General features: G+C 47.4%; 1 protein-coding gene and 1 pseudogene across 1 annotated transcript in view; one reads left to right on the top strand and one right to left on the bottom strand.

The window, feature by feature from the left end:
* TM9SF4 (transmembrane 9 superfamily member 4) overlaps positions 1-24,139 on the top strand; it is a 124,088-nt gene that overhangs the window by 31,698 nt on the left and 68,251 nt on the right. The gene's annotated exons all lie outside the window — the stretch shown is intronic.
* On the bottom strand, positions 10,470-10,882 carry LOC147706245 (histone H2A, embryonic-like; annotated as a pseudogene).

Genomic DNA, 24,139 nt, shown 5'->3' with positions numbered 1-24,139 from the left:
CCACCACATCACTCAGCCCAACAAAAACAGCATCACTCAGCACCACAACAGCACTGTCCTTACTTGCTACCAACAAGCATTGCCATAGCCAATAGGACTCGCATTAGGAAAGTGTAAGCTATTAGCTTTGTGAATAACAATGCTATTAATTTATATATTTGCAAAGCCAACACATATTAAAAGAAATTGTCATTTACAATACCAATAGCTCACACTTTCCTAATACGAGACCTATTGCATTGCAAATGCTTGTTCTCTGTTGTCTTGAGGTATTTGTGTTGTTCGTTACGTTTTGCTTCCCTACAGGCCACATGTGCACCGCAGTGGGCCTTTAGGCTAGTCCTGAGTTGTTGAATTACACCTGGTAGGTCCTGCCTAGTCAGTCGTTAAATCCGGAGAGGGGCTCCTCTTGCTCGTCAAAGTCGTTGTTCTCGATTTCCTGCTGGGCTGGTCCTAGTAGGTATCTTGAAAGTTCAGCTGGATCTTCAAAGGTATGCGACCTCCCTTTGTTGTTTATCCTGAATTTAGTGGGGCCAGTGAAGGTGAACTTAATGATTTCTTTCCCTAGTTTGTCTCTCTGGGCCAGAAATCCTTTTCTTATGTCTATTGTAGCTTTCGAGTAATCTTGTGTGAGGATTATTTTGTGACCCTTCCATTGTAGATTTGGGTTTTTCATTGCTACTCCAAAAATGGCGTCTGTATGGTGTGAGGGTAGTGTTTTGCATATTATCGGTCTTGGGCCCGATCTGTTTGTTAGTCTGAAGGCCGGGACTCTGTAAGCCTTATCAAGCTCGAAGGCGGTTCTCGAATTTGAGATTCTTGAGCCTGGGTATGAGGTTCTGTATGAGTGACACACATGAGCCTGCTTTATCCTCCTCCCCTTCTGGTACTCCAAGAACCCTTATATTTCCTTTTCTGCTGTGGTCCTTGAGCTCCGCTGCTTGTTTTTGGAGGTCTGTGGTTGCCTTCGCTAGGGTGCTGATCGCTTTGCTTGTGTGCTAGTTCCCGTCTTCTATATCGCTGACCTGCTGCTCAACCACTGATAGCCTATTGTTTGCTGCATGGATGTCTGCTCTGACAGCAGCCAGTTCAAGTCGGATTGCATCTGTTTTTAGGTTTCGAACCTGGCGAGGGGCACGAAGTGCCCCTCCCAGTTTGAAAACTATTGTCTTCAGTATGGATGTCGGCCCCGCCTCTGCCTCTCATTGGCTAGCTCCATAAATGGAGGATAGCCATTGGGAGGCAGAGGCTGTCAATCGCGCTTTCTCCAGAAAACGCGATTCGGGGGCGTTTCTGGTGCTTTTTTTAAGCCCCGCCCCTTTGTCCCGGGCCGCGCTGCGATTGGCTGCCGGCCCGGGACACCCCCGTGACGTCATTCCCGGGCCGCGCTGTGATTGGCTGCCGGCCCGGGACACCCCCGTGACGTCAGCCAATCACAGCGCGGCCCGGGACCTGACTTGTTTTTGCCTGAGCCTACCAGTCAGGTTTGGGCTTATTTTACTGTCAACATAAAGCATTCCGAGACATAGGTAGAGGGTGCAGCCATCTTGGAGTGTTAGTATTTTCTGGGCTTAATATAGAGAATTGAATTACATGCGACGTCTCTCTTCCGAATCCGTTTGTAAATGAATGGAACGTTACCCTAAATGAATTTATGATGAATAATGTATGTGTTTTCAGCAAGCCGCTGCATGCGAAATCTCAATACTTTTTACCGCTGCTGTGCTAATCTAGTAGCATAGTGGTCGACGTGTTTCACTTTTTAAAAGTAGCACAGAAAATTCTTCAATACTCTTTTCCCCTATTGGAATAGTGAAAGCTGTCTGTTCACCACCAACTTCTGCTCGTAGTGGAACTATTCTGAGTTCCATGTTTCCGGCCGGACCGGATATGCACAACTCCACGCCAGAGTCTCTCCATTGCTTCACATGTGGGTTTCTGTTTCTGAAGGATGGGAGTGCAGCAGAACGAAAACGTGCTGCAGAAGTGCCTAAGGTAGCCAGTGCCCGACCCGAGAGGTTCCTAAGGTGAGACCTAAACGCAGTACTTATAACATATTTCATGTTTACAGTTCCATCAGTCAAAGTGCTGGTTAGGAGCCTATGTGTAGCACAACCAAGCATTTGCAGTGCAGTCGGTCTCTCTTCCGAATCTGTTTGTAAATGAATGGAAAGTTACCCTAAATGAATTTATGATGAATGTACGTGTTTTCAGCAAGCCGCTGCATGCGAAATCTCGATACTTTTTACCGCTGCTGTGCTAATCTAGTAGCATAGTGGTCGACGTGTTTCACTTTTTAAAAGTAGCACAGAAAATTCTTCAATACTCTTTTCCCTGCCGAAATGTTCCGTAAAAAGGAAGCGTTTTTCTCAGAATAAAAAGCATCAAATGATTATTAACGCTCTCTGCACCCCACCCCCTAGCCCTGCTCCGGCCGAGGTGTCCTGGAGTTTGGCGGCATTAATATCTGGAGTGCGCGGCGCACTCGGCTGCTCTTCATTAATTAGCCTCCCTGCAGCCTGTCATTAATCATATTTCCATCCTCCGGGGTCACTAGGGGTCCCTGCAGTAACAAATTGCAGTAATTAATAACACACAAAAGGCTCTTTTAACAAATAAATGAGGTGTGAAAGGTGATTCCATGGAAAACGCCCCCTGATGATCTTTAATCACACACCTCCCTATCCCGCTCACACAATGGGCGCAGTATCAGCAACGAAAACCAATTGTGTATCTTCTTTTTTGAACCAGGATTTTTAGGTCTTGTGGCGATTACAGCGCAACCTGTAGACTAACGATTATTTTTTTTGTTTTAAGTTTCTCTGGTTTGTAACCGAGTCCAGTGCATCAAAAACGAATTAAAGTGGTACCCAGGGCAGCATAGTGGGGCCTGAGGCCCTGGATAATTAAACCAATTAAAACCATCTCCCTCCCTCGCCAACCAAAAATAGCACCTTTAATGTCGCAACACTAAACTTGTCAAGAAATTTCTTTCGAGCAAAAGGCCAACACTGCTTTGTCGTATTGTATTGCATGCGTGTGAATGAAATATGAAGAAGGTGGGAGCTGCTGCTGTACTGTGCTCGGAGTGCCATCTTCAACACTACCTGAGCTGTGGAAGTGTGCACCACCGCTTGCAGCTCTGGATTGCTCGAGGACCAGTCCCAAAAGCAAGGTACACTTCGTTGTGTGCATGTGAAATTATTCTATTAGCTGTGCACGCATGTGGTTGAATATTCAGAATATGCCTATACAAATAGGGTTGGAATTGTGGATGGACGGACTTGTATAGGGCAGTGAAGAGTGTTGTAGTGGTTGTGGTTGATTGTCAGCTGAACCCCTTCACCGCAGTGATAGTTTGAAACATGGAGGTCAGTGGTTTTGCTTGGCTATTTTCTTGAAACTAAAAGAAGATTAACAGTGTGCGTTGGATCCAAAATATTTAATTCTAGCCCCTCATTCTCATGTGCGTATGGCAGGGGCAGCACATGGAATGCTTTGCGATATTATGTGCACATCCCTCACGTCAGCACATAGGTAGAGTTCAGCTCACTGACATGATATGCACATGATAGGTAGACTGTGATCCTTCAAACGCCTTCATCTGGCCTGCATGAAGTCAATCCATGGCAAGACGGGGATAATAGGGAAGGGGAGCAATTAGGGTGTGAATTTGATAATTCTGTGTGCTCTGAAACAGTAGGACTAGCCAGTTGAATTTACAAAACCAGTAGATCTGGGATTGGCTGCCATCCTAGTGGCTTTTGCAATGCTTTTTTGTCGAGTTGGCAGACTCAGCTGAGAGGCCAACAACTGAATGGGTGCGCGCGAAGAGTCAGTTAGCCTGTACTTTTGCCACTACACCAATTCAAAGTTTACATTTTTTTTGGGATGCAATGCATTGTCATATACAATGCCAAAAACTCAAACTTTAATGCTGCGAAACCTATTGCATTGTAAATGCTTGTTTTTCGTTGTTTTGGCTAGGTCGTGGACTTCAGCCAGTTTTTTAAGTATACTGTCTCTAGTGTGCTGCTGATGTCAGTCTTCTGTTTGATGGGAGACTCCGCATGTCCTTCAGGTTTGGTTATTTTCGGTAGTTGAGAGATTTTCCCATCATTACCGGCCATGATTGTTAGCCCTCTCTTTGCTTGGAGCAGTTCGAATCTCTTGCTGCTGCTCTGTGGTACTGGCTAATTTGCGTGCTCCTGTGGAAGTTCGCCCTGTGGCTCGCTGTCGCTGTACTTGTGCAGCTTGCTTTTGGGTTTTGGTTTCAATGTTTCCTGTTTGGCCCTCTGTTTTGGCCCTGACGCCCCTGGTGCATTAGGTTTCTTGTGTAATGGGCCCCCCTGGCCTGTGTTGTCCGCCGGGACTGGACTTCCTTAACTGTGTGGGTCAGACTTCTCTATTAGTAGCCCTGTTGGGTTTGTGGCAGTTTTGGCGGTTGTTTGTTCTGTGTGTCGATGAGAAGTCGCTTGGTGTGGTGTTGCTGCAGGTAGCCCCCGCTGGCCTCAATTGCGCGGGGACTGGCGGGCACTGTCCTCTCGGCGCCCCTCCTTCAGGTCCTCTTGGGTGGTGTTTACCCTTTTGTGGCGCTGTCTTTGTCTGTGTCGGTTTCTGTGGCCCACTTGGGGAAGGGGTCTCCGTTGGATTCTCCGTTCGAATTCTCTGTTGCCGTTGTGGCTCTGTAAATTTTGCAGCATTTACCTCCGCCGGTCCACCCAGTTGCGCGCACTCTGTGTGTGGGCTGTTACCTTCTTTGGCCGTTTTTGTTGGCGGTACCCGTTGATTTCTCCTCTCTCCTCCGTGGTTGATTCACCCTTTTAATGTCTTTTTTTTGGCCAATGTTGCTGCTATGTGTGCTCGAGTTGTTTTTGTTTGCCGCTATTTGGCACTCAAGCACGCGCAGGGTCTTGTTTTGTTTCCAGTTAGAGCTGTCCCCTGCTGGGTGTGACTCGAAGATGGCGGCCCCCTGTATCTCTCTTTAGTTTCGTTATCGTTTTTGCCCGTTTTGTTTCGGCGCTTTGAAGGGGTTGCTTGTTTTCCCGGTACTTCCGGGTGACCAAGACCTTTAGGGAGTTCTAGACCGGTTACGTGGTTTTTCGGGGCCCTCCAGATCGCCTTCCCTCTCCCGTGCACTCCCGCTCTGCTGTGTATAGTGGGAGGCTCTCGGCTACTGGGCGCCATTTTGAGGGTGAGTTTATGTCTGGAGTCTTGTAGCTCCTTCGTTACAGCTTACGTCCGTTCTCTTCCTGTTTTATTTTCTCTGTGGGTCAACGCTAGTGGGGCCCACCCTTCTTCCTCTTGCTTCACCCTCCTGGTCTCACAGCTCTCGTTCGGTTTTTCAGCTTTACGGCTTTCAATGCTCCGCACCGCACCCCTCTCAAGATGGCCGCCCCCCTTCTGCGCTTTCAGTTTTGTTTTTCCTGCGACGCATTGTCTGGGGGGGGGGGCTTCTGCGGGTCTTTCTCAGTCAGATGGTGCTGGTATCGGGGGTGGGAGGGATGTTTTGCACTGACCTCGCCGACTAAGGATTCTCTCCTTTATCTCCGGTGCCTCCGCCTCGTCTCTTGAGCGGGCCACTCGGATCATAATCCCCATTTTTGGTTCTCCCCGTTACTCCTGGGCACCCGCTTCTGGTACTTCGCTTTTCGGTGTCACAGCTGCTCACACGATTGCTGTAGAATAGACGCTTCTGTTCGCTGGGTGTTCAATTCTTTCTGCGCTAGTTCATTGTTCTTTAAGCGTGCTGGAACCACGCTTTGACTCGCTTCTTATCCCGGGGTGTAGCGGAGCTCTGGACTCGGGCGACTGTCCACATTGTTGCCCAAGCCCCGCCGCCCGGTCACAGCGCGCTTACCTCTCGTTGCTCCCATGTTATGTTATGTTATTTTTACTTATACCGCGCACAGCTGCCCCAGCGAAGGGGAGTCCTGGCGCTTTGACAAGGCAAACACAACACAACACTGGTAGAAGGCAAAAGGGCTACAGGAACAGCATAAGGGCTAAACAAATAAGAAGGTCTTGATGGCACGCCTAAACTGAAGATGATCATCAATGGCCCGAAATATGAGGAGGAAGGGAATTCCACCAATTCGCCGCTAACACTCAAAGAGCAGCTACCAGCTCTTCTCAGCCTAATACGCGGTACCACAGCCAGATTCTAACCCAAAGATCTAAGGGTTCGCGAGGGTACATACGGTGTAAGCAGATTCTCCAGAATTTGGGGAGACGTACCCTTGAGGATTTTGAACGCAAGGCAGAGGACCTTGAATTTAATCCTCTGATTTACCAGGAGCCAGTGGAGAGAGAGCAAGGATTTAGAGACCGAGCACCGCCTAGGCAGACCTATCACCACTCTGGCTGCAGCATTTTGGACTTGCTGCAGCCGAGTGAGTTCTGACTGATTGATCCCAGCTAATAGCGAGCTGGAATAGTCCAGCCGGGACAACACTGATGCTTGAACCACCAGTTGTCTGGTGGAGGCATCAAAAAATTTAAGGATGGGTCTAAGTCCTCTAATGATGCCCTAGCAAGAGGCCGCCACCTTCTTGGTGTGACAGATGAAACTGAGGGTTGGATCAAGCCAGATCCCAAGATTTTTTATCTCCGATGCTGGAGAGGGGGTCACACCTAGTTCAGAGGGCCACCACTTGTCACCCCACAACTCCGCCTGCTTGCCGACCACCATAACCTCCGTCTTCTTGGTGTTTAAGTGGAGACAGTTGGAGTTCATCCAGTTGGCCACTGTCCGTAAACCGTCACGGAACCTGGGAGCCTCCATGTCTGAGTCCCCACTCAACGTGACCGCCAGCTGCGTGTCATCTGCATATGAGACCATCGTCAAGCCCCATTGCTAGACGACCGCAGCCAGCGGCCTCACGTAAAGATTAAATAGAGTGGGACTCAACGATGATCCCTGTGGGACCCCCAGGTCCAACGGATAGGATTTGGACTTCCCAGGTGGAATCGCAACCTGGAATGACCTTTCCGCAAGAAAAGATCGGAACCAGCATAGGGCAGAGCCCGTGACACCCACTTCCTCAAGTCGCTGAAGCAAAATCCTGTGCGAGACCGTGTCGAACGCGGCACTGAGATCTAATAACATTAGTGCCGCCGACCGACCCGCAACAAGCACAGAACGCAGATGTTCGACCATAGAAAGTAGGGCCGTCTCCGTGCTGTGGCCCGCACGGAACCCATTCTGGGTAGGGTCAAGAATGTTAGCCCTGGTAAGATGGTCTGCAAGGATGCTATTCACATAGGGGTCAGCCACTTTCGTGGCCCAAGGAAGCAAGGAAATAGGGCGGTAGTTCTCAGGTTTAAGGGGGGTCAAGGGTAACCTTCTTCAAAATAGGTGTAACTACAGCCTGTTTCCACCTAATGGGAACTACACCTGAGGAAAGTGACAAGTTGATCAGGGAAAGCACCTGAGTGCGGCATAACGGCGACATGTTCTTAAGCTGGGCCGGTTTCAGCGGATCTGCAGGAGATCCTGACTTGATTTTAAGGCTCAGAGAATCAAAGGCCTCCACAGATAGGGCGGGCAGGGTAGTAAGAGACTCACTACCTCCCAAGATGCAGCCGACCCGCTCTGAATTAAGATTTGGAGAGCCCTTTGAGAAGGTTCGATAAATGGCTTGAACCTTCTCGAGGAAAAAGGAGGCCAGACCCTCACAATGGGAGTCCGAACATATTTCTGCCGCCGTTGTCCTCTTAGCCATGAGATCCTTTAACACCTTAAAAATGAGTTTCGAAGGATTGGAGCTGTTCCGAAACTCTTGGACATAAAAGGCTGCTCGTGTTCTACACACCGCCCTATGGTAGATTTTAATTTCAGCTAGGTAGCAGGCCTTCAGTTCGGGATCAAACTATTTCCTCCAAAGCCTCTCAGCCTGTCTGCAGGCTCTTTTAAGGGACGCTAAGGCACTGTTGTACCATGGGCTGGGCACACTGGACACTTTGACCATACCAAGGGGATCAAAGAATCCAGGGCGCGGAAGATCCACTCACAGAAGGAATCATATCCACGGTCAACATCCGTGAAAGGGCCCAGTGGTGCCTCCTCCAGCAGATGGTAAAAGTCCTCCAATTTCAGTTTATTCCAGTGTCTTCTCAGAACTAATCTGTCCTGGGGTATATAAGGAGGTTCAGATATGGGGCATGTCATTTTTGCCAACATATGGTCTGTCCAAACCATCTGGGTGGGACAGAGTGCCCTGACTCCCTCTAAGTTAGTAAAAAAAAGGGTCAAGGATGCAGCCATCTCTATGAGTGGGAGATACGACCAACTGGGAGAGCTGCAAGGCCTCTAAATCAGCCAAAATGCTCCTAATGGGGGGCGAAGACGGGCAGTCAAAATGAAGATTGAGGTGTCCGAGAACATTGAAATTAGCACTGCATTGCCCGGTATAATATAGGAAAGTAGGAGGGTATTCCATTGGTCCTCGCACCGTCACTAAGGAAACCACAGCAGGGGAAAAAGTGAGACCAACCCAAAACAGGGAATTGAATTCTCTAATTTCACCCGACCTGGATTTCCCATTGAGACTCATGCAAATGTGTAAAGATTGCTGCCGTGCATAGTGATCTATTCTCCAAGAGACCCTAGATTGCTTTAGAGAAAGGATGTCACAAAATATAGAGAACTGCAGACTTTGGACCTGGGGAACCAGGCTCGAGCCTTAGCGTTGACTTTCCCTGTGACAAAAAAAAGGCAAATGCATACCGATGTAAATAAAACATTGGTGAACAGAATGAAAGTAAATGCCGATTAACGGCAATAGGGACGAACGAAGATGTGGTAAAACATAGAGTTGCCGACTTTGGAACTTAAGCACCGGGTTCCAGTCTCTGCTCTCCCTGTGCCTACAAAAACAAGCCACACAAAAAAGAAGCTGTAAATACTAAACAAGATAAGCTGAAGCATGTTGCAAAATAAGCGGAGCGTGTTGTTGTCAAGCAGCAGCAAGCCATTAAAAAAAAAAGAAATTGTGCACACTGGGTGTCCTAAATAAGAGTAAGAGCACATGTAACGAGGGCTGTCTTTATGGGTGGTTACAAAGGACCAAAAGGAGGAACTATTAAACACGTTCACCAAACAAAAGCAGGCATTTACGAAGGGCAGTAACAGTAACCAATGAAAAACATGGAAGGTGCTCTAAGCCAACATTGTAGATACAGCATGTCTCGAAGAGACCGCGCATGCGCTGCCTAGGCTAGACCTAAATACAGCAGTCCCTGCACGTCCTATTCTTACGCAGCTACTTGTTTTATTGACCTTCTGGAGAATGGCAAAGTCGGTGTTGCTTGGATTCGAACTCATGATCTGCTGACCACCAATTTGATTCAGGTGATGGGCATGCAGCATGTGCATCCCTCTGCAAGTCGACTAATACCTTTGCTGCTCTTAGTAAAAGGGAAGCAGAGATTGCACATGTATAAAAATAATACAAGTTTGTTTAATGCCATAACACTTTAATCACTGTTAAAACAGAGGATGCTTTAAACATTGATTCAGATATTTTGCTTAAAGATAAAAGATGTAACACTTAGCTGAAAGGGGTAAAAACTCTGGAGTATCCTGTCGAAATTTAGAGTCTCATCCGTCAAGCTGCCAAAGGTTGAGAGGTGCGCCTGTCACCTCTTTCCAATGTCTCCCTCGAGTGATAATTAAACATGGTGATGAAGCCAAGCATGGCCAGTGTGGTCTGGTGGCTAAGGAGTAGACTGTGAGCTTAAGAATCCGATTCTGGTTCTACTCTCGCTTTTTGCCACAAAATTGTTTCCTTTTGTTTGAAACTATCCGTACATGATATGTAAATATGCTCTGGAAATTGAGGCAGTAAATCTGATAATTAACTAATGGCACCACTCCTATTTACATGCTCACACAGTGATAAGGAAACTGGCAAGTGGGGGAGCGATGCGGAGAGGAAGAAATGTTAGATTGAAAGGTGAGACGGTTGAGAAAGGGGGAGTAAAGCGACCCGTGGAAGTGTAGAAAGAAAACAGAGCGCCAGATGGCGATTCGGTAGTGAAAGCAGTACATGGACCAAGCGGCAAGACAGGAAGAAAGTGGAGAGCGACCGGGGTAACTTGGTGAAGACCGTGGGGTGTGAAAACGGACGGAAGGAAACTAAGAATTAAGTGGGAGAGCGTCCAGGGTAGCATGAGGGGAAAAAACAATGAGTGACAGAGGGAGTAAGGAAGCAGTGGTCGGGTCGAAAAAGCAGTAATGGAGCCAAGGCGGGGACGAAAAATGTTGGGGGAGATTGGTTAGATGCACAAAGGTAGGTAGTAATGGTGCAAAAGAGCACGCAGTGGGCACAGATGGATCTGAGCAGGACCAACAAGAGGGCGAAAAACCTGTACTCTCATATAGAGAAAGATAAAATGTCATTTAATTTAAAGCTTTAACATTGAAAACTACTAAAGTGCATCATGCAAGTGGTCAAGACAGAAGGGCACTAAAAGTCCTGTGACTGGACATCTTTTGGTTCTGCGGAAGATCCCTTGGCAGTCTTCTTGGGTAGAAGCTGGGCCTGTATGTTCGGTCGAACACCGCCTTCAGCAATGGTCACACCAGAAAACAGTTTTTCAGTTACTCATCATTCCTGACTGCCAGCTGTTAATGTCGAGGAAGGATTTTGAATTTTTTGTTGTCGTGGGCAGCATTTTCTGCCTGTTCCAGTACTTCTGCTATCAGGTATTCCAGAACAGCAGCCATGTACACTGGAGCCCCAGAGTCGACCTGCTCTGCATAGTTACCCTTCTTCAGAAACCTGTGGATGCGGCCAACTGGAAACTGCAGACCAGTCCTGGAGGACCTAGTCTTGGGATCAGCTTCTTGCTTCATTACTTTCTTGCCACGTGCAGACATATTCCTGACCTTTGACTTGCAGTTACACCACCGAATGCGACTTCAAATGCCCATTCTCGTGTAGTGCTTTCAACTTGTGTAATAGCAATCCGCCCTCGAGTTCCATTTGGCTTCAACATAAGATGTTCACAAATGTAAATGTATGTAGTTGAGCTTATATAGCGCACAGCTACCCACAGTGGGTGTCCCAGCGCTTGCTTAGGGAACCCGTCCTGATATTCCCCTGTGTGATAGCCCCAGCGGGTATCCACAAGGTGAAAGTCAGGCATCCCGCCGCGAGGGGCCGTTGTGGAGATTAAGCAAGCTATTGCCCAGAGTCGCAGAGTGTGAACCCGTGAGTCGAGAAGGCACCGGAGCGAGAATTATCGAGTCCGTGGAATTTTTAGCCCAAGACCCGCCGAGACGGGGAATTGAACCCTGGTCCAGGACCGATCTCAGCTTCCGGGTCTGCCGCCTCTAACCCCTGAGCCACACTTCTCCACAAGAAATACTTCCATCCTATTGCTATTATCATTACTTTCCATAAGAAACCGACCATGATTTTAGCCTTGTTCCATTGGTTTCTCATTTTACCCAAGTCAGATCTGCTATATTGAACTTACTTTCGCACAAGGTAAAAAGTTCAGTGGAGGAACTTTGTTTCAGCACCTCTTTCAGTAGTGCTTTTTAAAGCTCTTTTTATGTTGTTCAGATAAGGTTCAGATATGGTCTAAGGACAACCACGCTGTCAAGCCAAACCTAAAAACTAGGTGGGAAGGCCTGTACACCTGGGGAGAAACAACACAAGATTAGAGCGGGAACCATTGAATCTGGAGCCTGGAGACGAGACTAACAAAAATGCCATCCTCTCATGAGCAGAAGTAAAACCAAAGCTTGCTCTATGTATAAGGGATACATTGCTGTCTGCAACACACAACTAAAGCTGCCTGTAGCAAGGCTACAGAAATAAAATTAAATAATTACAGCTAGGTGCCAGATTGGCCAATACAATAATGACGTCATTAGGACCAATATACGGATGGGGTCTGTTAGAACTGGCTATTTCTGGTTGGCTAAGGCTGACGCTAAAGCTAGGCAGAAACCACCATTCACACATGATGCATAAAAATACATTCAGAGGTGTAAGACAAGGGAAACGCATGATGCATAAACCTACACATTCAGCAGTGTCCAGGACAGAGCACATGATGCAATAAAATACATTCAGGGGTGCAGCGCAAGAAGACACATGATGCCTAAAACATTCAGAGGTGCAGCGCAGGGAAAAGGAAGACACATGACGCCTAAAGACATTCAGAGGTGCCAGAACAATACTATAGCGCAAAAACACACAGTAGGGAATTACTATTAAAAACATAGAAATCACATTGCGCAAAACTTACATAAGCCACCCTCTGTGGCAGTCCCTAGGCCAACTGGCCTTGTTGGGGCTCAGACGCCCCGTGTCCAAATGTCAGGGCGCGCTGCCATGCAGCGCCAGTCCAGGGGAGCGCCACTGGCGCAAAACCTAAACGTAGCAGGTGCCCACTACTTGCTGGGCACCTGAGAACACTCACAAGGGCCTAAACGTTGCAGCTAGCACTAAGTGCTGCGCAGCTGTAGCAGGCCTGGCACCACTGTGCCACCTCTGTCCCACACAGGGACTCCCTCTCTAATTGCACCTAAATGGTGCAGCTGCCCACTAATTGCTGGGCAGCTGGAGACAAAACTGCGGCAGGGCTCTCACTAGCCCTCAGGAAGCAAAACTGCGCCCACTGTTGGAGCCTACACAGGCTCTGACCTCTGCGCACGTTGGAGCCACAGAAATTGCGCCAGAAGCGGGAGCCACGGGGCTCTGACAGTCTTCAGGGGCCATGGAGCGCACTGGCTCCTCACATAACTAGCATGGGCCCCTCTTGAGCAACTCATGCTCTTAAAATACGTGAAAATGCCCCCGGGCGCTGTGCCTACACAGGCACCGACCTGCGCCCCTACGGAGCCTCTCGGTGCTCTAAGCAACGTTGGGGCGACCTGCTGCCAACCGGGGCCGCCCTTCCCGCACCTCTATCTCCACGTTGGAGCGGCCCACTGCCACACGGGACCGCTCTTGACCTTGTGCCTCCACCGCCACCGCCAGCAACATCACGGAGCCCCCAGCCCTGTCACTCACCGGGCTGTTCTCGGCGGGGGCTCCTCTAGTCAGCGCGGGATTCTTCTCCTCTCTGCACCGAAGCGGCGGGGCGGGACTTCCGGTCTTCGACGTGCGGTGGGGGCGGGCACCGGCAATGTGCCCCGCGCCCCTCCGCTATTCCTCAACTCCTCCGGGGCTCCCTCCAGCACACGGGAGCCCCGACGACCAGGCCGCCATGCTCCTTCGTCTCCCCACACACGGCGCAGCAGCTCCACGCGTCCCCGGGCAGGGGCGGGACTTCCGGCCGGTCGCGCTAGGATTGGCCGGCCGACCAACCACTTCCGGGTCACTGCGGGCAGCGCAGCGGCCCTGCTTAGGCAGGCGGGGAATCACGATCCGGGGGGTGGCACCCTCGATAAAAAAATGTAACGATAAAAGCGCTATTAAGCGCTTGGGGCAAAGTACAGCGCTCCTAGCGCTGTAAGTACAAATAAAGCGCTCTCCAGCGCTTGGGGGCAATAAAGCGCTCCAAAGCGCTAGAAAATAGGCAGAGCGCTCCCAAGCGCTAGGAAAGACACATATAAAGCACTCCTAAGCGCTATTGACCAGAAAAGTCCTCCAGGGGATAGGGAGAATGTCCACAGGATCCCAGGGCAAAGCAAAGTCACCCCCCATCAGCCCAGGCAAGGCAGAGGGGTCCCCAGAAGTCCTCCAGGCATCCAGGGGCTGGGCAGCGCCCGCCCCTGGTAGATTCCAGTCAGAAACAAGAACATTTTGGAAGGGGACACATCCCCTTCTTATACACAGAAAAGTCTTTGAAGTCTTTGTGTAGGCAGTGTGAGAACCAGCTAGAACTGGTTATGGGGAAGTCCTGTCAGTATCAGGGTCGGAGGTGACAGTCGCTCAGCGGGAGGTGGAGCCAGCATGGTGGTCTGGCAGGCACAGCCCGTCACTATCAGGTGCTATCTCCCCCCACTTCCCTGGCAGCAGATGCTGCCTTTCATCCAAGGCCTGGCTCAGATAACCTCCTGGGCTCTCCAGCCCCTGTCACCCTCAAACCAGACAGTCAATCCACAAGCAGGCCCAGGCACTCCTGACCCAGGCTCACCAGCCAATCACACGCCAGACACAAAAACACAAATATGCCAACTTCTAAAAGTGGCACTTCTAGACTAGACACAATCCTGCCACATATACCATTAAGCAGCATTCACTCTCACGAGTTCTCTCATACCAAACTCTCCCCTGCACTCCCCACACATCAGGAACTACCATGGGCATACATATTCCCCATTCATTCCTATAGGAGGGCAGGTCACTCACCACACATACACAGAGAGCTCAAGCACTTTACACTGTACCACAGTGAAAAAGTGCGCAGAGGCCTAAAATCACCAACACCAGGTCACAGAAACAGGCTAGGAAAAAACAAAAAGTCTCTGGGTGAACCTGCCTAAAGGGCCGGGTCCAACAGGGTCTGGTATCTGTGACTCTAAGGATGGCCTCTAACCCTGAGCTTGAGAGATGTTGGTGTATAGTTGTTAAATAAAGTGATTAGAGATTCGCTGTCTGGATTGAATGGGACATTTTGAAAGTTACTAAGGAAATGGGTGTTGCCAATGATATAGGACTTGGTTACTTACATAGTGGCTCAAGAATAGCGGCATAACTTGGAACAGTAGATCTCATCGGGGTGCCGGGGGGCAGTTGGTAGGGTCGAATGACAGTCGGTATTCTTATGGGTTTGGAAAGAACATAGATCACAGGTGTTTGCAAACTTTTCACATTGAGAAACTGGAATATCTTTCGCCTAAAGTAACCCCCGCTGTGCTTTTGGTGGTATTTTCAAAATCTTTTTTGGTTCCTTTCAGAGGCTCACCATGTATCCCGTAATGTATGACATTGTTCAGCCGTCTGGAAATGTCATTGTTATAGTAGCTGGTGTCCAAAATCACATTACTGCCCCTTTTGTCAGCTGGTTTAATGGTTACGGTTGTTATTTTTCCAGATTAGTGAGAGCTTGACGACTTTCCCTGATTTAATTGTGTGGGATGTACAGGTTCTTTACGTATTTTAAGATCACTTGCCATTAATTTCTAAAATGTAGACAATTCCTCTGACGTCAGATGTGGGGGATTAAAATGTGATGATCATTGTAAACCAGTGGTATCTATCTGTAAACTGTTTGAGGTGATCCCCCCCCCCCACCCAAGTACTGTTGCAGAATTTTATGGAAGAACCTGAACAGTTCTAATTGACGTTAAAAACACATTTTTGGTTGTTTAGCAATTACATAGAATAGAACTTGTGGAGCACTTCTCTGCTTTGTGGTCTGCTCTGTTTTTGAAAACACAGAATTCAACAGAAGTGGTTGTTGACCGCAACACTAGTAATACTTAATGTCTCCTGGTCTAAAACCCACCTTGAGAGTACTGATCTCTGTACAAACCCGTCCTCTGGATTCCTCCTGTCCCTCCCTCTGAACTTCTTGCTGAAAGAACACTCGGGGCATTGCGGTGAGAGATTCCAAAATCTAAGGAGTTTCCAGATGATTAAAAGAAGGTATCTACTTTATTTTTCTTGTACCCCTCCCAAGGATGATTGTGTGGTCACTGTATTCTAGACTTCCCTCTCTTCGGTGGTCAGATAGCATTTAAACAAGCCCTGGTTTTATTCAAATTATCAATGATGTGTTTGTGTTAGTTGGTCATCCAGATATCTTTTCCTCATGTTATGTAATTCAGTATGTTTTGGGGCAATATCCACTCCTAACACAATCCAGTGGCGTAAACTTGTGGCCATGCAACTAAAATATCGCAGAACTTGGGTTCATTCAATAAAATGACTTGATAGTTTTTTTTAATCTGTAAGCAAGGAGAAGTGCGTTAAACTTTTGTCTATTTTTAATTGTTACCGTTCTATGGGTAGGAATGCATCAGGGAGGGACTATTTGTATTCTAGGGCTATTAGCATTCTTTTCGTATACTGCACCTACTTTGTGACAGCAAACATGTTTGAGGTTGTGAAATAGTTCCGGCTTAAAAAAACCTCAAGTGCTTTCTTTTGCATATGGTTTATGTTTAGTGCTTGACCTTTCGCTCCCTAAAGTTTTTTGTCGTGAAGGGTTTTAAAACGGACCATGAAGTGTCTCTGTAGCTGCCAGATCTATTCCACAACCTTCTGTAACGTGTTACTTGCTTCATTTGATCTGTGCTCATTCTGCACTGGGCAAGCATTGCCCATGATCCTTCTTGGGCAGGCTGCATCCTTTCCTTGGTTCCCCTTTTTTGTTCTCCTTTATAAAGAAAACTTTCAGGTTGCATTAATGATTTTTAGATTTGAATAAAGACAACGTATCTTCTGCAAAGTCCGTTTTTATCTGTAGTTTAATGAGTACTCTAAATAATTCTAATTTGACATACTGAATCAAACTTCTTTTGTTATTATAAAGGCACTTGCTTCAGTTTTGCTCACTCAGCATGTAGTTCTTTTCAACAGCTTGAAAGCAAGAATGTGCCCTGCTCTTTAAATATTGATAGTTTGGTATTTTAACTATCTTCAAAATATCATGTACCACCAGTAAGAACTTCCCTTTAGCCTTTTAATAAGGCTTTCTTTATACATCTATTTTCACTGGCCTTAAGCCATTTCTGATGTCATCCTGGCTTACAAGTGCAAAAACAACAAGGTGATGGATGGACACTTGAATTAATCTCAGCCTTTGACAATCGCTCGGGCCGCACCCTACTCCATTTTTTTTCCAACCACCATGCCACCTCAATGTGGACCCAGACATATGCAAATCAGTCTTGACCCTATTCCTCATGGGTACAGTCAACCTCACTGAACGGGAAAACAAGCAACCCAGGACCGGTTTGCCCTTGTTATGGGCTCTTCAGCCAGGTATAGCTTAGTTCCAGTGGCACAGTGGGCCCAGGACCCATGTCTGGGCAATTCCGACGCACTTATGTGTCTAAAGCAAAAACAACAAGATGATAGGAATGCTGTAATTAATCTCCGCCACTGGCAATCGCTTGGGGCTGCATACCAATTCATTGTTGTTCACCCACCACTCCAACGCAGTTTGAATCCAGCCTTCTCAGGAACCAGCTCCACATGACCAAAGTCAAATCTGAACTGCCAGGCCAGGTTCTCCTTGAACCGGAACACAAGCAACCCAGGACTGATTTTGCCCTTGTTATGGGCTCTTCAGCTGGGTATACCTTAGATCCAGTGGCACAGTGAACCTGGAACCAAGCTGTACCCAACTGATGAACCCAGGACTAGGGCGAAACCGGCCCTTGGTTGCTTGTGTTCCGGTAGAGAGAAGTCCTGGCTTGGCAGTTCAGGCTGGACTGTTTCTATTGGAGTAAGGTCCAGACTGATTTTCTTATAGCTGGGTCCAAACTGAGGTGCATGTTGTGCAAAATAACAATGGACTGTTATGCGCCCCCAGTGATTACCAGTGGCTGAGATATATTAAAGCATTCCATCTACCACTGTTTTGTATTAATCCTGGCTGACGAGCAAGTTTCCCACTCTGCAGATGTTTGCCAAGGAGGTAAAATGACAAGATAAGACTTTCAACGTGGTGTGTTGGGTTGGGGGGGGGGAAGAGCTTTCACTCCTTCAGTGCCATGGGTATTCTGGGCCACACTGTTCACCTGAAAAGAGGTGGTAATCTGGTGGCCCGAGCCTGTTAATTATTGACGAATGAGTAGTGAGTGTCGCACTCCTGTAGCTTGTAGTTTAGGAATGGCAACCCCATTATTTTACTTTTATGAAACCTTGACAGGATAAAACCCTTTCAAAGAAAGATGACCATTGGTTACAAATGTGCCCTTGTTCGGACAGGGTGAGAAAAGGCACTTAAGAATCTTTCCCTGCCTCCCGTAAAAGACACATTTTGTACTTTGTTGGAAAAGACCATCAAGGATGTGCTACCCTGCTTGGATTTGCCACTTGGTTCACTAAACAGTTTTCCTTTGTCCCCTCATCTCTCCTCCAGTGTGCCTTAATATTAGACTACCCAGAAATTTCGCAGGTTTAATGAGAAGTAACAAACCCCAGGTAGCATGTCACTGAAGATGGTCCTAATGCTGGGGCTTAATGTCATGGATTTAAAGGGTTGCTTTGCTATATAACTTCTCCTAGGAGCTTGGGGACTCATTTACTTTAAGATCCTGCATCTGAGGAAAAATAACTCCTACATGAAGGCTGTTTTTGTGCCTCACTGGTGAGCTTACAACCTGGCAGAGTTTTAACCACCAAATCGCGAAAAAGCAGTGCCAGGGACGATTTGGAGACCAATAGGGGCTACCTCCCCAATATTCCACTATGAAGCACAACAAAACTCCTGAGTCTACTGAAGGTAGAGATAGAGGGGCATGAAAAAGAATGACCTACCTCAAATTAAGAATTCCTTTTAAAGAACGATTTCCTAATGCTTAATCATCGGGGATCTTCTCACACCGTGATACCTAGTCACGGTGTGAGATAAAACCTCACTAAGATGAAGAGGCTCTACTGATGTTTTTGAGAGATATGATAAATACCTTTATAATGAGCTCAGGGTGGTGAGGTCAGCAGAGCATAAACAAGGAAAAAATGTGAGAGTAAAGCTAACTACAGGGTGCGCTGATATCTTGATTAGTGCATCCCTGGGCCAGGATTAAAAAAAACAGGACACCGCAGAAAGAATGAAGCCTGCTTACTCATGTTACTAGGAAAGGTCAACATGTTTCTCCCTATAACACTCGAAAGAGGTCTTGCTGCATTCATCAGGACCTGTAATTATAGTGCTTCTGCTTGAATTTGTGCTAAAAATCAAGATTTAGAATCGTGTGGCATATATACAAAATTGGTGATCCTCGTAGAATCCAAATGAAGGAGGCTCCACTGGCAGTTGCCCGCAAACGTCGGGCCTAGCGTCTCAATTCAGGCCCAGTTGTGGTGCTCAGGGTTTATTCTGCCCTTTAAAAGCTGCTGATTCGTGTAGCTGTTAACTCCAGGACTGAGGGCCCCAATGATGAAGCATGTCACCTGGTGGGTGAGGGAAATCGTCCTTTAAAAGGAATACTCCATTCGAGCTAGGTCATTCTTTTTCGTATTTCCTCTGTCTGCCTTCTCTATAAATCTAGGAGTTTGGTTGTACTTAATAGTTGTAAACACCACAATAACAACATTGTATAGGTGAAATACATAGGGCAAGTCAACCACGACAACCACACACATGTGCCAGACATTTCATTGTGTCACCCCCTCCCTCCCCAGGAACACATCCAGATTGTATTGATTTCTGTCAAAGTGCATCTGTAGTATGTAGGTGACTTTAGTGCCACTTGACACTCCAACTTCTAAGACTTCTTTGGGTTATGATTATACAGCATCGCCAAGGCATGGCTGAAGTATGGGTGACATCCCTGTATTACGATTCCAACAGCAGTGGCGATGCCCCACTGCTATTGGAATCGTAAACACACTTGGAAGATGGATACCTACTCCAGCAATTGTTATTATGTAGGTGGGTTGGTAACGACTGGACACTTGTTTACCATTTAACATTTTAACACCAGTAACATGTCCCTCTTAAATATACTTAGTGTGCTCTTGCTTTGTTGGGGTAGGGATGAGCATTCACCTTTGCATATATTAGTCATCAGGCAAGCCCCATTCACTACTCCTGTCCGTGGGAAGTGGTTCACGTACTCTTGACTGTTCTGTTGAAACCTGGAGTATAATGAAAAGGAGCTGGTTTCTGTGTGGAATCTGAGCCAAAGTTTAATCCCATTTAGTTTACAACCGTTGGCATTGTATTGTTGCAAGGACAATATAAATGTAAGCTTACATTGGAGTGTATCTTTTTCGCCAATGAGGCTTATATACCCTGTTAACATAACTAAAGAAAACATTACAGCCCAGTCTCTAATTTCTTTGGAGCTGTTTTATGCTTTCTCTGATTTTCTTTTGGAACTGCACTTCAGAGAATCAGAAACCGCTATCTGACCACTGGAGTAATAATGATGAAAGTTGTGATATCGGCTAAATGTATTTAGATAGGACACATTTGCTCCTATCAGTGGTACAACTGAGAACACATATAGCTGCATTTATTATACATTTCTTCAGCCAGCCTGCTTTCTTTTATTGGTGTCCACCTGACTGACAGTTAGGACAGTGAAATGACCGTGTCTCCTAAGCCAAATGCCATGCACCATAAACAATGCATTAAATAATAAGACCATGTAAACCATTGTATATGCAATAAAGGAGGAAAATTCACTCCACAGTACAACACAAAATTTACAGTCAATTCAGAAAATATATTTTCAGCACCAGTGCTGCTGCTGTTTACTTTATTATACACCTCAGTAAAAACCTCTGAAGACCAAAGTGACAGGAAGATTAAAATAAAACCGATGAAAATAGATGTCTTTAAAACCCGTTCGCCCTTTAAAGGTGGCCACTCAGGGGTAAAGTTGCCCACTCAACCTGGTGCTCCAGGTGTTCTTAAGAGACGCTGGATTCAGCATTTCTTTATTGTGGGCTATTGGTCATTAGTTAGACCGTGGTGTGGCTCAACCTTTACATCATCCAGGTTTTTTAGGTCTCCTGGCGTTAACCGCTCGAAAGCGCGGTTTCGCCAGAGACCTATTGTGAGGGACTCTGCTTCCCAGGAGAGGGGATAGGAGCTGGCCGCGCGCTGGGGAATGGAGCTGGCCGCGCGCCGGGGAATGGAGCTGGCCACGCGCACGCGAACGCGCTCGCTGTGGCCATCTCCTGTCTCCTCTCCTGGAAAGCTACCACACCTCCCCCTGCACGCATGCTCACAAACAGGGAAACACACACACACACGAGCACACCTACACACACACACACACACATACAGAGCCGCCCCCACCCCCGCCGCTGCACACACACACACACATAAGCGCACCCTCCCTCCCCCTACCCCTCCCCTCCCCCCCCCGGCCCCACTTACCGGCTTTGTTGACTTCTGCAGACTCCGCAGGTAGAGGTGCCACCAGGAGATAGGGCTGTTCTGGGAGGGGCCGGAGCGCGGCGATCGGCAGGAAGTGCTCCAGGGAAAGCTCGTGAAACATTTGCATGAGGTGGTGGACGTCGACGTTACTTCATTATCTAGTGTGAGCCCCGGCGTCCCGTTGAAGAGGGTAATTAACGCACACAGCGCGGTGGGGGCGGCTAGCAGAGCAGCAGGGGTGCGCTGCGGGGAAGCCTGGAGACTTCTGCCAAGGGAAGGAAGGTAACAAGTGGGAGTGGACGAGAGCGCTGTGCTTGGAGGGCAACGCCAGGAGTGCCGAGGGAAGGACGGGTGCAGGAGGAGGGTTGGCAGCGGAGAGTAACCACGACCTGGCCCACAGCTGGACTCGAGCACCGGGGCCGCTGGAGCAGTGAGGGAGCCCAGGAAAGCGTGGAGTGCCGGCCAGAGGGCGCGCATGCGGTGCCACGGCGTGCAAACCGAACGGCTGCGGGGTGGCTTCCCCGCAGCATGTCCCCAGCGCCCATATAGCTCCTGGTAATTGCTCCCCGGGCCTGGCCGTCTGATAGATGACGTGGAGCAGCAGTGGGTACAGCAGCCTGGAGGAGGACTACTCCACGGGCGAGGAAATCTTCTACACCGCCCGCACTTCCCTGCGGACCCCGCACGGCAAGGGCGCCCGAGCCCGGGAGGTGAGTGAGAGAGTACCGGGAGGTCCACAGTGCTAGCTGCTGGCCCATTTCACTTTAAATACACCCCAGATGGGACTGACAACACCATAGAGTAACGCTTTCTTGCATGCCACCTAAAGCAGAGTTTTCAAAATGTCTTAGTTTACAGTACCTTGTATATATTCGGGATATAAGCTTATAGCTAGGCTGTCCTGTTTTCAGTTTCTATTTTTGGTAAATTCTGGTGGGGTTTTTTCAGTGTTTTCAATATCTTTGTTATCAGTGGTTACACGCCACTAAAAACAACAGAAAAAGTGTTTTTCCGGTGTTTATGGAACATTTTGCTTTAATCATTGCTTGCTTTCAGCACTGAAAGAACATGGTATATAGACAGTGTACGTATAGTGTATATGAGGTCCAAAGAGATTTTTGCAAATTAATCTTATTGTAGTACACCATACAATACTTCTTCAGTGAGTCTTTGGTCATGTGCGCTCGCGCTTTCCTTCCCAAGTAAACTTCTGTGAATAGACCCTCTCAGCATTCATAGCCCCTTGGGCTGAGAACCGTCAGCTAAGGGGCACAGTTGGGATGACTCTTTCTTTGATGCCACATCAAACACGAAATGATAAATATTTGCGTTTTAGTTCCTGGGCATAAGAAAACAGTGCACCAGAATGGACTAAAAAGTCAATAGCATCCCTCATTAACTCTGAAGTTTGTAAAGATGCTTTCAGCATACCATCTAACAAGTGGCAAGGATCTCTTACAGGGAATCACTTCAGCTCGGGTATCCATTTTGACAGGTCATCACACACATTTTTTATATACGTAGCTGAATCACTACAAATACAAACAATATCACTCCAATCTTTGTTTAACTTGGAAAGAACCTTTTTTGCAGAGCATAATAAGTGACACTGCGTTCCATGTTTTCCAAAAGTCTGGTGTCACGTTTTCACCACTATCCAAGATGCTTGGTGATATATATACTTGTCACTATGCCTTGCATTTAATGTTTAAAGCCTGAGGTGTTGGCAATTCACCTACTATCAATACTGACCCACTAGAAACTATGGTCTGATGTATTAAGGGTTTTTATCCATTCTCTGTGGGTAAATGTGATGACACATATTAGGAAAGATTTTTATGAAACTAGCCATTTTACCTATCAGTGAAAGAATCAAATGCAGCCAAAATATCAAATGTGAGTTTGATATGTCCTGATTCTCTACAGTTTATAAAAGAATTAAACTAAACCTAAAACGTGAAACTAAACCCTGCATCTTTAGACCAAAGGCCATAAAACTGAAAAAAGTAAAAGGAAGAAGAAACAATATTTTAGTGGCATCCCTAAAGAACAAAACTCAAGCAGAATAATGTTAGCCAGTCTTTCTTACTGCTAGCTTGTATAACAAAGTTACATTTTATTGACCCCTTCAGTAAGAACAAAATGACTCTTTAACTTTTTTTCCTTTCTTTGAATGGCATTTAGTTTGTGGTTGTGCAGGTGTTTTTTCAGTGTTTATATGTTTTCACCCGTAAGAGCTATTTTTCTTTCAGTGGGGTTTTATCAGTTATTATAGGTTTAAACCTAAAACCCCACAGCCTACTTATAGCCCACACAAAGAAGGGTGGGGGCACTTTATTGTATATACGATTCAAGTATACGATACACTGGCGTTTTATTCTTACACAGTTCGGGATCTCTGCTTGTATTGAACCCCCACCCCAATGTAGGTGATGTATATTCCTACAGGTTTCTGGCAGACCCTGTCCGCATTTTTGTCACATTTGTATGTATGTATGTATGTATGTATGTGTACTTATATAGTGCGGTCCTATCACCCCGAGGGCATCCTGGCGCTTGAAATCAACGTTAACACCACATACGCTGCTCAGACAACCCTGGGGAAAAGATGGGTTTTCAGGGCTTTTCTTAACGGGAAGAAGTCCCTTTGGCTTCTTAGGGACAGTGGCAGGGAGTTCCAGAGCTTGGCCGCTGCGACACTGAATGAACGGCCACCCATCCTCACTCTCTGGAATCTCGGTACCACAAGCAGCTGAGCCGAAGAAGAGCGTAAGGACCGCGAAGAGGAGTACCAAACAAACATATTCTGCAATGGAACCGGGCCTTGTCCATGCAGCGCCCTAAACACTAAACATGCAGCCTTGTAACGGACGCATAGGTGCACAGGCAGCCAGTGTAGATCCCGTAGGGCTGCTGCTGAAGAGCTATGATTAGGGCGGGAAAGAGCCAGCTTGGCGGCCAAGTTCTGCACCCGTTGCAACTTCCCCAGCAGTGTTTTTGGAGCTTCCAGAAGTAGCGCATTACAATAGTCAAGACGACTCAAGATGGTACAGCGCACTACTTCAGGCCTGGCCTGCTCGGGGAGAAGGGGCAGAACTTTACGCAACATGCGTAGCAGCATCATGCACGTGGATGTGGTCTTGTTCACGTACATATCCAGCTGCAA

Source organism: Lissotriton vulgaris, chromosome 7 (genome assembly GCF_964263255.1).
Source record: "Lissotriton vulgaris chromosome 7, aLisVul1.2, whole genome shotgun sequence".
NCBI classification, from domain to species: domain Eukaryota; kingdom Metazoa; phylum Chordata; class Amphibia; order Caudata; family Salamandridae; genus Lissotriton; species Lissotriton vulgaris.
The sequence above is the reverse complement of the archived record's forward strand: the minus strand, read 5'-3'. Positions and strand labels throughout refer to the sequence as shown.